This window comes from Mya arenaria, chromosome 16 (assembly GCF_026914265.1).
Source record: "Mya arenaria isolate MELC-2E11 chromosome 16, ASM2691426v1".
Classification (NCBI taxonomy): Eukaryota; Metazoa; Mollusca; class Bivalvia; order Myida; family Myidae; genus Mya; species Mya arenaria.
In genome coordinates, this window is record NC_069137.1 from 29,600,155 (window position 1) to 29,612,768 (window position 12,614).

The following is a 12,614-nucleotide window of genomic DNA, read 5'->3' on the forward strand; positions in this document are numbered from 1 at the left end:
ATTCACGACCATTGGCCCAGAATTCAAAACAGTTATACGTCAATTGTCATGTTCATAACAATATTTTGCAGAGACCTATAGACGCTTAGATATTGTGCATATATTTTTGTGGCAAAAACGGAAGGCCTATCATAATAATGATGAATTAAGTATATTCTGATTAAAAATATGTCATTAGGTTTTGACAAACGGTCCCTTATATCTCCGGAAACGTTACTAGGTATTTACTTGTCTTCACATTTTGTAAACCATTCCCTATTATTTCCGGAATGCATAAACCATAAAATGATGTGGAACAATGGTGATATGCGATCCCTTCTTTCTAGGGAAATGTTACTCTGTGAAAAGGTGTCGTTTCATTTAGACATTTGGTCCCATATATCTCGGAAAATGTTACTCTATGAGAAGGTCTCGTTTCATTTTAACACGCGGTCCCTTATACATCAAGAAAACAATACTCCGTTAAAAGGTGTCTAATCAGGGTTGTTGTTTTCTGGAACAATTGGGCTAATTATTTAAAACTTTGCATACCTGATTCTGCTTCGAAGTTTGGTCAACAGAACTTTTAGAAATATGTTCAATCTAGTTACTTTTCGAAAAATGAGCATAAACTGATAAGACTGATATTTTGTTCATGTTAAATTGATTCTAAAATCAAACGTTCTTATCTGATTCACAGGATAAATGAAAGGGCCCATACGAGCATACAAATTATCATAACAATAATACTTTTTATAGTGTTCCTAACATCTAACGTTCATAAATTAAGCACAGGACATATGAAAGCCAATACGAGCATAGCAGTTTAGGAATATGATAAAATATAACGATTAATAATTACCGTTTGCAGAAATCGGACTGAAACACAAACTAGATGACTCAAACGAGGAAATACTTAAGAGACGTGGAATCGAGGATCAGGAAGCCAAATTAAAAGGTAACGGGGTTTTGTTTCAAACTATGAATGTTCATTCAAAACACCTTGAGACAAACAAACATCACGCCGGCTTAAATACACAAACAAAGTTAGCATGGATATACGAACTCTACTGTTATGATGTTTCATTTATTTTGCCAATTTTCGAAGTTGATTTACCAGCAATCATCAATGATATGAATATGGAAAAATGATGTAATATTCATACCATCTCGGTGCAGAGAAAGTAATGATCTGCGAAGTCCCCATTGATAGATTGTTCTGATCGGTTGTAATACAACAAGTACATTTGAATACATTGCCACCCAGTGAAGAAATAATAGAAAGCATCACAAAACACATTAAAAGGTTTCTTTGTTTCGGTCTGGGTAAAGTAAAAAGATATTAGATATTAGAAATACAATAAGTTCATAAAAAATGACTGTCTTTTGATGCATGCAGAGTTGCAAAGCAGTGAGTTCACATTGACTGAGTATATTGTCTTTTAAAGTGGTGGAAATGGGCTAGACTATTGGCCTAGATAAAAAGTATTTAATATACAACACGATGCATAGGTCAATATTGACTGACTGTTCGGATATATGGGGAACCAGTGTTGGCATAGGAGAAATAGCCAAAACTCGTTAATTTGCATGTGTGCAATATGTATGTGGTTGTGATATACGTGGCATCGACCTTGAAATGGAAATCATCAAAATTTATTTATGTATTTTGAAACAAGAGCCGCATCGTGAATTGAATTTCCTGTAGGGCAACACATATTTCCGGTTTCGAAATACGAAGGCATCCATTTTGACCTGGAAATCATTTAAGGTTTATCTATTTATGAAGAAAGTAACGTGAAGACAAAATTCTGTAGGGCAACACTGGTAACAGTTGCCGGACTTTTGTATTTATGTACACATGTAGGCATAAAGTCATGAAAATATGAAGAAATTTGAAGATAATTGATATAAATTAAAAAACTGCTTGATGAAACAGAGGTTCTATGGCTTTAAAAACAATTGAAGCTTTAAACAATTAACGTTTAACGGGCTCAACGCAATCAACTGTGCAAAAATAGAATGGTTGCGAAACAAGACGTGTGAATTTACTTAACGTGTAGCCAAACACACATGAAAGCATTGCTTTTGAACTTAAAAAAGGTGATTGAAACTCATTGAAACTCGCTAATATTCATATGTATCACTCTTCGTTTCCTATTGTTCATGTACACTAGCACATTTAGATTAAGCTTTGAAATAGTTCAACTCACATAAGTACTAGCATATCCTAATGTCGAGATATCGTCCCAACTTTTTAAAATAAAAATGGGCTAAACTTAATATGCGTACACTCATTTTATGGCGAGACTCATAATTTTCCGTCGGAACCATATATTAGTAGGTATTGGTCAAATAATAATCAAACTCGGTCAGAAAATTCCCTTTATAAAATCTCGACGGGTCATATGTTATATTCATGTGGTAGGTCAAATATAATAGTTCTTGTATGGAACCATTTACTCGGAACCATAGTTTGGTTTCGATTGGTTAGATTGAGTTCAAACTCGGACAGAATGTTTCCCTTGCTCAGTCGCTTGTAAATGAAAGTCGCTATGGGTCAATAACTATGGAATAAATATAAATCATTGCGACACGCTAGAGGCATTATATTTAGTCCACTTTGCATCAGACTTAATCAGAATATTTCCCTTGGTGAACTTCGTGATAAATTTAGAACTGGGTTACATGTGATTGAAAATGAAGTCACTTGATCAATGTTTAGAATTTTATATTGAATCATATTATGGTAATGATTGCTATAGTTATGTGCAAACTTGGACAGAACGTTACTCTGGATGAATTATGTCCGCATTTTGACACTATGTCATATGGGGCAAACATCTACCTAACATGCTCAGGTGTTAGGACAAATCTTGGGATCGTACTATTGGCAATATATCTTATCCAATACTTACGAAACTCATTCGGAATATTTTGCTTGAAAACAATTATTGACTAGTTCAAAACGGGGTCATATAAGGTGAGAAACTAGATCATTAGATCACATCTTTGAAACATAATTTCCGAAACCTAATATTGGTTTTGATTGGTCATTCTTTGTTCAAACCCAGGCCAGAATTTACCCCCTGGTGTTATATTGGCATAATTTAAAAATTGGTCACATTGGTTCCAATATCTGCGGCAATTTTTATGAAACTTATTCAGAATATTTGAATCTCGATGGATAAGTTTGAAACTAATTCACATGTGGTCAAAAACTAGGACGCTATATCCATCAACGGTCTATATGACATAAGTCTAGCCTCGTTTTCAAATTGTGTGGATGCCTGAAGTAAAAAGTAAAAACAAAATTATCAACGATCTTAGGTCCATCGCGACTATAGGACACTCTACAATATGCCCCTCTTCTTAGAAAACATAAGCTTTTGTATTGTATGTTAATCAGCGTCATATACAATTTATCCGCTATTGTGAGGACATTTCAGACAATGGCAACGACTATGTGATACATTGGCTAAGTGATTAACCATCGTCGTAGGGCTGGCAACAAATTTAAGAACAACATGTTTCCATGCACATATTTCTATGTTAGTATGTTGCATTGTTTTTCATTAAAAAATATTTAATTTAAAAACGAAACTTATTCGCAGTATAATGGAAAACTACTCCACCCTTCAACTCAACCCAATCGTGCAGCATCAGGATTCGATGTTGGTTGACTTCTACGAACCTCCACACATGACAAAAACCGTCCTGGAGACTGAAAACAAAGAAAGTGAAACCCGCATTCCAGTAGATACACCCAAAACCGGTCGCAAGTCTGATATTAAACACACAATGTTCAAAAGTCTCTCTCCAAAATTGAAGAATTGTTAATTTCAAGTCAATTTAACGACAACAAAAATCCATCATACATCAATAGAGTATACATTTCAGGTGAAGCCGGAATGGGTAAGACCTCTTTTAGTCAGTATTTGCCTTTAGCTTGGTGTGCTGTACATGGCGAGAGTGAGGAATGTAATAGAATGAGAGAGAAAATGAAAGAGTTCAAGCTATTTAACGACATTGAGTACATAAAAGGAACACAGCTGCTATTTCTACTTCATTTGCGAGACTTTGATAACGAACCTAATTGCAAGAAAATGTTGAAAACCTATCTGCAATCAGATCTAGGGTACTCAGATGGAGACATCAATGAGCTGTTGTCTTATATAAACAGTCCAGAAACCGTCTTACTAATGGATGGTCTTGATGAATGGAAATGCACGGCAAATAAAATGCCGATGTATACTTCAGTATCCGAAGCAAGGATTATTACCACATCTAGACCTTGGAAGATAGATTCCTGCATTACTGCACGAATGCAGGATTACAACAAAATAACCATCACTGGAATTGGGTTTGACTTTGTAGAACGTCTTGTCCGCAATGTTACAGAATGTTTAAGGCAAGAAGGAATTGGTGTACGTGACGATACTGCGGACTTTATTCAAATCCTTCATAGTAAAGAGCTGAAATCAATTATTTATATGAACGCATCAGCATCAGACAAAACTCTACTGTTGATACCTGTTGTTATTCTTCAGCTTCTTTGTCTCTGGCATGATGGGAAGGATTTTGGGAGAACACGTACACAGATTTATATGAACATGTCCGAAACCTTGCTACAACGTATGATAAAGAAACACGGTAAACAATACGTAAACACAACTGACAAGTCTCAATTACAGGTTTATACAACAATGGGAGCAGAATGTTGTATCCAACATGGAGAAAATATCGCAAAGCTATCATTATTAGCGTTTTATTTGCTGTTCACAGGACCTCTGGAACATTCCCTCCAGTTCTCAAAAATAGAGAATCAAGAAATTGAAGCCACGTTTAAGGGAATTAAGCAGTTTTGTTTACACTCTGGAATAATTCAAGCAACTGCAAAGAAGTCCAGTTCTTGTCATGAAAAAATATATAGTTTCATCCACAAAACGTATCAGGAGTTTTTTGCAGCCTTACATATAGTTGCACAAAAATGTGATGCAAACATATGTCAAGAAATCGTGGCGAATACAAAAACATTACATGATGTGGTTGAATTGGCGAACGTCTTTGACTTTGTCTGTGGTTCTGACTCAACCTGCATAGAAGCAATGGTCTCATTGATAGATAATCTAACAACAAAGCATGCAATGGAAACTGATGATAACATGAGAATCAGACTCATATGTACGATCCAGGATATGATTTTTGACAGCTGTTCTAAGAATGTTAACGAAGGTAAGGTGTCAATCAATCTTTCGAACCTTATTGTCGATAATATATATAGTCAAAATCCTGAGGTTTTATCAAGTGGAAAACTAAAAAAACTACTCAGAACAAATGAAAACAAATTTAAAACGCATCATTTGGAAATTACATTGAACAAAAAGTTAGGTGTTCTTTTTTTAAGAAATTTACACCTAGAAAGTAACATAAACGTTTCTCAATTCGATATGGAAGAGCTTATATTGCACGAAGTTAGGACACGGTGCATGAATTTAAGCAAACTTCAACGACTTAAACGGATTAAACTCGTCTTAAAAAACCCAAATAGTTTATCTATATCATTCCAATATGCAGAAAACCTTACATATCTCGAACTTAAAAACTGTACTCTGTTAGGCCAACTGGATCTGTCTCAGTGTCCATTGAAGTTGCTGAATGTGACATGCACGTCATGGTCTGGGCCATTGAAACTGTCTTGGTGTAATATGAAGACGCTGGGAACGAGAACTGTGATGATGAAAGAAATAACAACTGAAAGTATTGAGAAAGACATGTATTTTCCAATCGATTTCAGACACTTTAACAAGCTTATATATCTCACTTTGTCAAACCTTTCCCTGCCAGATCAAATGGACCTATCTCAGTGTCCGCTGCAGTGTCTTCATCTATTGAAGGTGGATACAGAGAGGCTGATTGTTGGCTGCGTGGAAAAGTGTACTTTATCGAACGTGTCTTGTTTAATTCAGTTTACAAATTTAAACATACTGAAAGATCTGGACATGTCGTCGTGTACCCTGCCAGGCCCTCTGGATCTATCTCAGTGTCCTATAAAGCGACTTAAGCTATCGAAAGTGGATACAAAAAGGGTGAGTGTTGGCTGCGTAGAAGTATGTACTTTACAGGGCATGTCTTGTTTAATTGAACTCACAAGTGCAAACAAACTGAGATATCTGAACATGTCGTCCTGTTTCCTGCCATGTCCTCTAGATCTATCTCAGTGTCCGCTTAATTTTCTTGAGCTATCGAAGGTGGTTACAGAGAGTGTGATTATTGGCTTTGTGGAAATATGTTTTTTAAGTGATATGTCTTGTTTAATTGATTTCACAAATTTAAACAAAGTGAAACATCTGAACATGTCGTCGTGTTTCCTGCCAGGACCTCTTGATCTATCACAGTGTCCATTGGAATGTCTTTATCTATCAAAGGTGGTTACAGAGACAAAGAGGGTGATAGTTGGCTGTGTGGAAGAATGTACTTTATGTCTTGTTTAATTGAATTTACAAATTTAAGTAAACTGATAGAACTTGAAATGCGGTCCTGTTCCCTGCCAGGCCCTCTGGTCCTACCTCAGAGTCCAATAAAGCGACTTGAGCCATCGAAGGTTGATACAGAAATGGTGATTGTTTGCTGTGTGAAAGAATGTACTTTACAGGGCATGCCTTGTTCATTTGAGTTCGCAAATGCAAACAAACTGGTGAATCTAGACATGATGTCCTATTCCCAGCCAGGCTCTTTGGATCTATCTCAGTGGCCACTAATGTGTCTTGATCTATCGGAGGTCGATACAGATAGGGTGATTGTTGGCTGCGTGGAAGCGTGTACTTTATCAAACATGTCTTGTTTAATTCAGTTCATAAGTGCAAACAAACTGATGGATCTGAACATGTCGTCATGTTCCCTGCAAGACCCTCTGAATCTATCACAGTGTCCACTGAACCGTCTTGCGCTTTCGAAGTCGGATACAGAGAGGGTGAATGTTGGCTGCGTGGAAGAATGCTCTTTACAGGGCATGTCTTGTTTAATTCAGTTCACAAATATAAGCAAACTGACATATCTGGACATATCGTCCTGTTCCCTACTAGGCCCTCTTGATCTTTCACAGTGTCCACTGGAGAGCCTTGCTCTATCGACGGTGGTTACAGAGAGGGTAATTGTTGGCTGCGTGGAAACGTGTACTTTAGAGGACATGTCTTGTTTAATTGAGTTCACAAGTGCAAACAAACTGACAGATCTGGACATGTCGTCATGTACCCTGCCAGGCTCTCTGGATCTATCACAGTGTCCATTGAAGCGCCTTGCTCTATCGACGGTGGTTACAGAGAGGGTAATTGTTGGCTGCGTGGAAACGTGTACTTTAGAGGACATGTCTTGTTTAATTGAGTTCACAAGTGCAAACAAACTGACAGATCTGGACATGTCGTCATGTTCCCTGCCAGGCTCTCTGGATCTATCACAGTGTCCACTGAAGCGTCTTGTGCTATCGGAGGTTGTTACAGAGAGGGTGATTGTTGGCTGCATGGAAGTATGTACTTTACAGGGCATATCTTGTTTAATCGAGATACCAAATGTCAGCAAACTGACCGATCTGGACATATCGTCCTGTTCCCTGCCAGGCCCTCTGGACCTATCACAGTGTACACTGAAGCGTCTTGATCTATCGAGAGTGATTGCAGAGAGGGTAATTGTTGGCTGCGTGGAAACATGTGCTTTAAAGGACGTGAATTTATTAATTAAATTCACAAATATAAGCAAATTGACAGATCTGGACATGTGGTCCTGTTTCGTGCCAGGCCCTCTGGACCTATCACTGTGTACACTTAAGCGTCTTGAGCTATCGAAGGTGGATACAGAGAGGGTGATTGTTGGCTGCGTGAAAAATTGTACTTTGCGGGACATGTCTTGTTTAATCGAGTTCACAAATTTAAGCATACTGAAAAATCTGGACATGTGGTCGTGTTTCTTGCCAGGCCCTCTTGACCTATCACAGTGTCCACTGAAGCGTCTTGCGCTTTCGAAGGTGGATACAGAGAGTGTGGTTGTTGGCTGCGTGGAAGATTGTGTTTTACGGGACATGTTTTGTTTAATCGAGCTCACAAATTTAAGCAAACTGACAGACCTTGAAATATTTTCCTGCTCAACAGATGTTTGTAAGTCGTTTTCTAATGCACACAAACTTAAGAATCTCAAAATGGCCAACTGCTCCCACTCAGACCCAATGGACCTATCTGAGTGTCCTATGGACAAGCTGTATTTGGAGAACGTGTCCGGACATGCATCTTTAAGAGCATGTCCTGTTTTTTTCTGCTAAATGATACAGACACACTCATCGATCTCCGTTTTACTGACTGTGTTCCTACTCAACCAGTGAGTCTCTCCGATTGTCCATTACAATTTCTTGAACTTGTAAAAGTTGATATTAACCAGTTCAAATTAGGATCACTAGAGCCACTGTCAAAACTATGCATATCAGATTGCCGATTCCTTTCAGCACTCCATTCAAGCGCCTCAAACCTTATACATGTGATTTTAGAACACTGCGTAGTACAACAGAGTATCCCTCATCAGCCATTGACAATATTAGAGATAAATGAAACGTGTGGCATAATGTCACCTATTGAACTGTCAAACACATCAATAGAACATTTAATATTGAATGATCTCAAAATAGCCCCGTCCGTGTTTGAGAAGCAGATTGGACACCTATATAGCCTGCCCCGCCAGGTGAAGTGTACGGTGAATGGATCGTTCAGCTATTGGATAAAGACTGTGGGCATGGAATTGAAGGAGGCTATTGAAAAAATGAAGAATGATGAACGATTTTCTGTATCAGAATTCAATGGTTTTGGGGAAAACGCAGGTTTCACTATCAGTAATAGACATAAAAGTATATAAGTATATAATGGGAAGTCAGTGAGACTAATAATGATTCACTTCGCAATTTAAGATAGCAAACATCTCCGAACTTCATCCCAAACCTAAAACAAAGTAGTGAATTCAAATGCCTGTGTGTGTGCATACGTGCATGTTTGCGTGTATGCATGCTTGTGTGCTTACGTGTGTGTTGAAGAGGCGGCTTCGGGTGTTTAATTTTCATTAAGTTTAATTCAGCTATGAATATGTATGAGATACATGACAAATCATTTTTCTTTTGTTAACCTAATCCCATTCTGGCTTCTCATTTGTAAAATGTATGTTTACGTTTAGTTGAACAATAATCTTACTACTAACCCAACATTCACCGTATGATATGATATTTTATTGATTTTTTTGCAAATTAACGTGTATACAATTTAGTATAATAATTGTTAAAATGGTTTTGTAGTTTCAATGTATTGTTAATGTATGTTCTATGAACATATTATATTACGAATCAATATTATAACATTAAGGTAGACAATTTATTTTCATAAATAAGATGACAAATGTTCACAAATCAGTCGTATACAGCTTTGCAAAAGAAATCTTGCGTTTTAAGCTGCTTTACATAGACAAAGATGTGAGTTTGTTTTTTGCAAATATGCGACAATATATAAAGTTTATGTTACTTTGAATATGTTTTTGGCTACTAAGCTTCTGCACCTGTAGTTTTTCATATTGTTCTTAAGTAAAGTAAATAGCAACGGGTGCTATGAAAGTGTAGATTTAATTTGATGAAGTGTAGTATTTCAAATAAAATATACAGTTTATATGATTTATATTTATTAGTATTGATATGCATATGTACGGTTATGTTAGGACAATATGCACTTACCTTAATTCTTTGAATAATATTTATTTTTGTTGTTTTCGGTTAATGGCAAAATCACACAAGAAACTAGCAACGCTCCGACATTCCAGGCGCGCCAGCCTTGTTTGAATTTTGCTATCGCCGAGTGAGCAGTTAAGTAAGTTTTACTTAATTAAACTTGTTTATTTCATCACATGATGTATCTATGTAGAAACAAAGAGTGGGTATTTTATCTGTAAATATTAACGTATAAGTATGTCCAAGTATGTCCGTTTCACTTCGAAAAACTTGTTTAATTTACCGCAAAATGTATCTTTGTAAAAACAAAAAGTGGACATTAAATCTATAATTATTGGCACATAATTAAGTGAGTTTTGCTTCATGAAACTTGTATAATTTACCACATGATGTATCTTTGTATAAGCAAAGAGTGGTCATGTTTTTAATAGCATATGTAAGTCTTGCTATATACGTATGTCAGTTTCACTTAATAAAACTCTTTTTTTACCACATGATGTATCTTTGTATAAACAAAGAGTGGGCATGTTTATTAATAGCATATGTAAGTCTTACTTTATACATATGTCAGTTTCACTTAATGAAACTTTTAAAAAAAATCACCACATGATGTATCTTTGTATAAACAAAGAGTGGGCATGTTATATATTATGCTTAAAAAACAATTAGATCAGTATCAGTTCATAAAATGTGAGTTATATTCAACAAAATCTATATTTATGTGAGCATGTATTATATAATCTTTAACAAACAATAATGTTTATTTCATTTTTGTTTTGTTAATTTACAGCTTGATCTTTTTTGTTAGCAAATAGTAAGCATGCAATTTATATTCCTAAACGTACAGTTATTTAGGTTTTACTTTATGGAACGTGAGTATGATACCACAGTATGAAATTTCGTGTAATGAGTAGGTATGAAATATGATATAATGTCATTTTCAGTTCAAACAGTGTTATTACACCACATGATGTATTTATAGAATAATACATGGTTGACCATGGATTTAAATTGATACTTGCCCAAGTGGAACGAATAAACAGAAATAACGGCTTTAGCCCGAGGGCAATTATTTTCAATGGGGCAATTATATACCAAAAGCCATGGTCAACCATGTACTATACTGTATAATACATATGTTTGGTCATTTGTCAATGATTTCAATGGATTTAGCTATTTAACGTAACACGTGTATTATTCTTGTATAATCAATAGCGGGCTTGTACTTTATAATCCTAATAACACAATTTTATTACTTTAATTTTATTTTTTTAGGTAGTATAATATACCACATGACGTCTTTTGTTGATTATCCTAATAACACCACTACGAATACTCGTTAGTTTAACTCCATGAAACAAGTGTATTATAACACGTGACTTGTTTGTATAGAGGGCAGAATTTCCGTAAATCATAAATAAGTGTTGCTGTTGTTGTTTCCTTGTTTCAATCGAAATATATGAATATTTTAGTTAACATGTTTAACTCATGTGTTTGATTCATAAAATAATATGACTTTGTACGAAACAGAATTGACTGAACGCAAAAACTTAGTAAATTTATTAATGGTGGTTCTCGACTAAAATTATTTTTAATTATATAATTACTTATTTCGTGTGTATCTCTGAAAAATACTAGAAAAGGTAACCGGTTGTAATGAGTGTTAATGTTTTTTGAGACATGCAATCTAAAATGGAATGGTGATAGATCAAATGTATGAGTCTTAGTGATATGTTATGTAAAATGGAATGCTAAGAGATCAAATGTGATTGTTTTAGTGATATGTAATGCAAAATGGAATGGTAAAAGATCAAATGTGTATGTTTTTGTGATAGGTAATATAAAATGGAATGGTAAAAGATCAAATGTGTATGTTTTTGTGATATGTAATGTAAAATGGAATGGTAATATATAAAATGTTAGTGATATGTTATGTAAAATAGAATGGTAATAGTTCAAATGTGTATGTTTTAATGATATGCAATGTAGAATGGAAATTTATCAAGTATGTATGTTTTTGTGATGTTCAATGTAAAATTTAATTGTAATCTATCAAATGTGTATGTTTTTGGTTCCATTATTTATGTTAAATTTGCTCATAAGTATTCAAACCAAGTTATATAATTACCAAGCCGTTGTAACACTTTTTTAGTGCATGTTAACAAAATTAATGAACAATTAAACATAATTGTTAAACAGATAAACGTCATAATTTCTCATACATGTTGCTTGTAAATATTGCCAATAAATATTCGCATTCATGGAATCGTGTTTTTATTGTTTAGATTTACCGAACTGAACTGTGTACATAGGTCACTGAATTAGAACATATAGGACCAATACCGAGCTAAACTGTGTACGTAGGTCACTTAATTAGAACGTAGAGGACCAATACCGAGCAGAACTGTGTACGTAGGTCACTTAATTAGAACGTAGAGGACCAATATCGAGCTGAAGTGTGTATGTAGTTCACTGAATTAGAACATGTATAACCAATACCGAGCAGAGCTGTGTACATAGTTCCCTAAACTGGAACATAGAAGACTAACTCCGAGCTTATTTGTGTACACAGGTCACTGACTTAGAACATAAAGGATCAATACCGAGCTCAACTGTGTACATAGGTCACTGAATTAGAACAAAGAGGACCAATACCGAACTCAACTGTGTAAGTAGGTCACTGAATTAGAACATACAGGACCAATACCGAGCTCAACTGTGTACGTAGGTCATTGAATTAGAACATACAGGACCAATACCGAGCTCAACTGTGTACGTAGGTCACTGAATTAGAACAAAGAGGACCAATACCGAACTCAACTGTGTAAATAGGTCACTGAATCAGAACATAAAGGATCAATACCGAGCTCAACTGTGTACGTAGGTC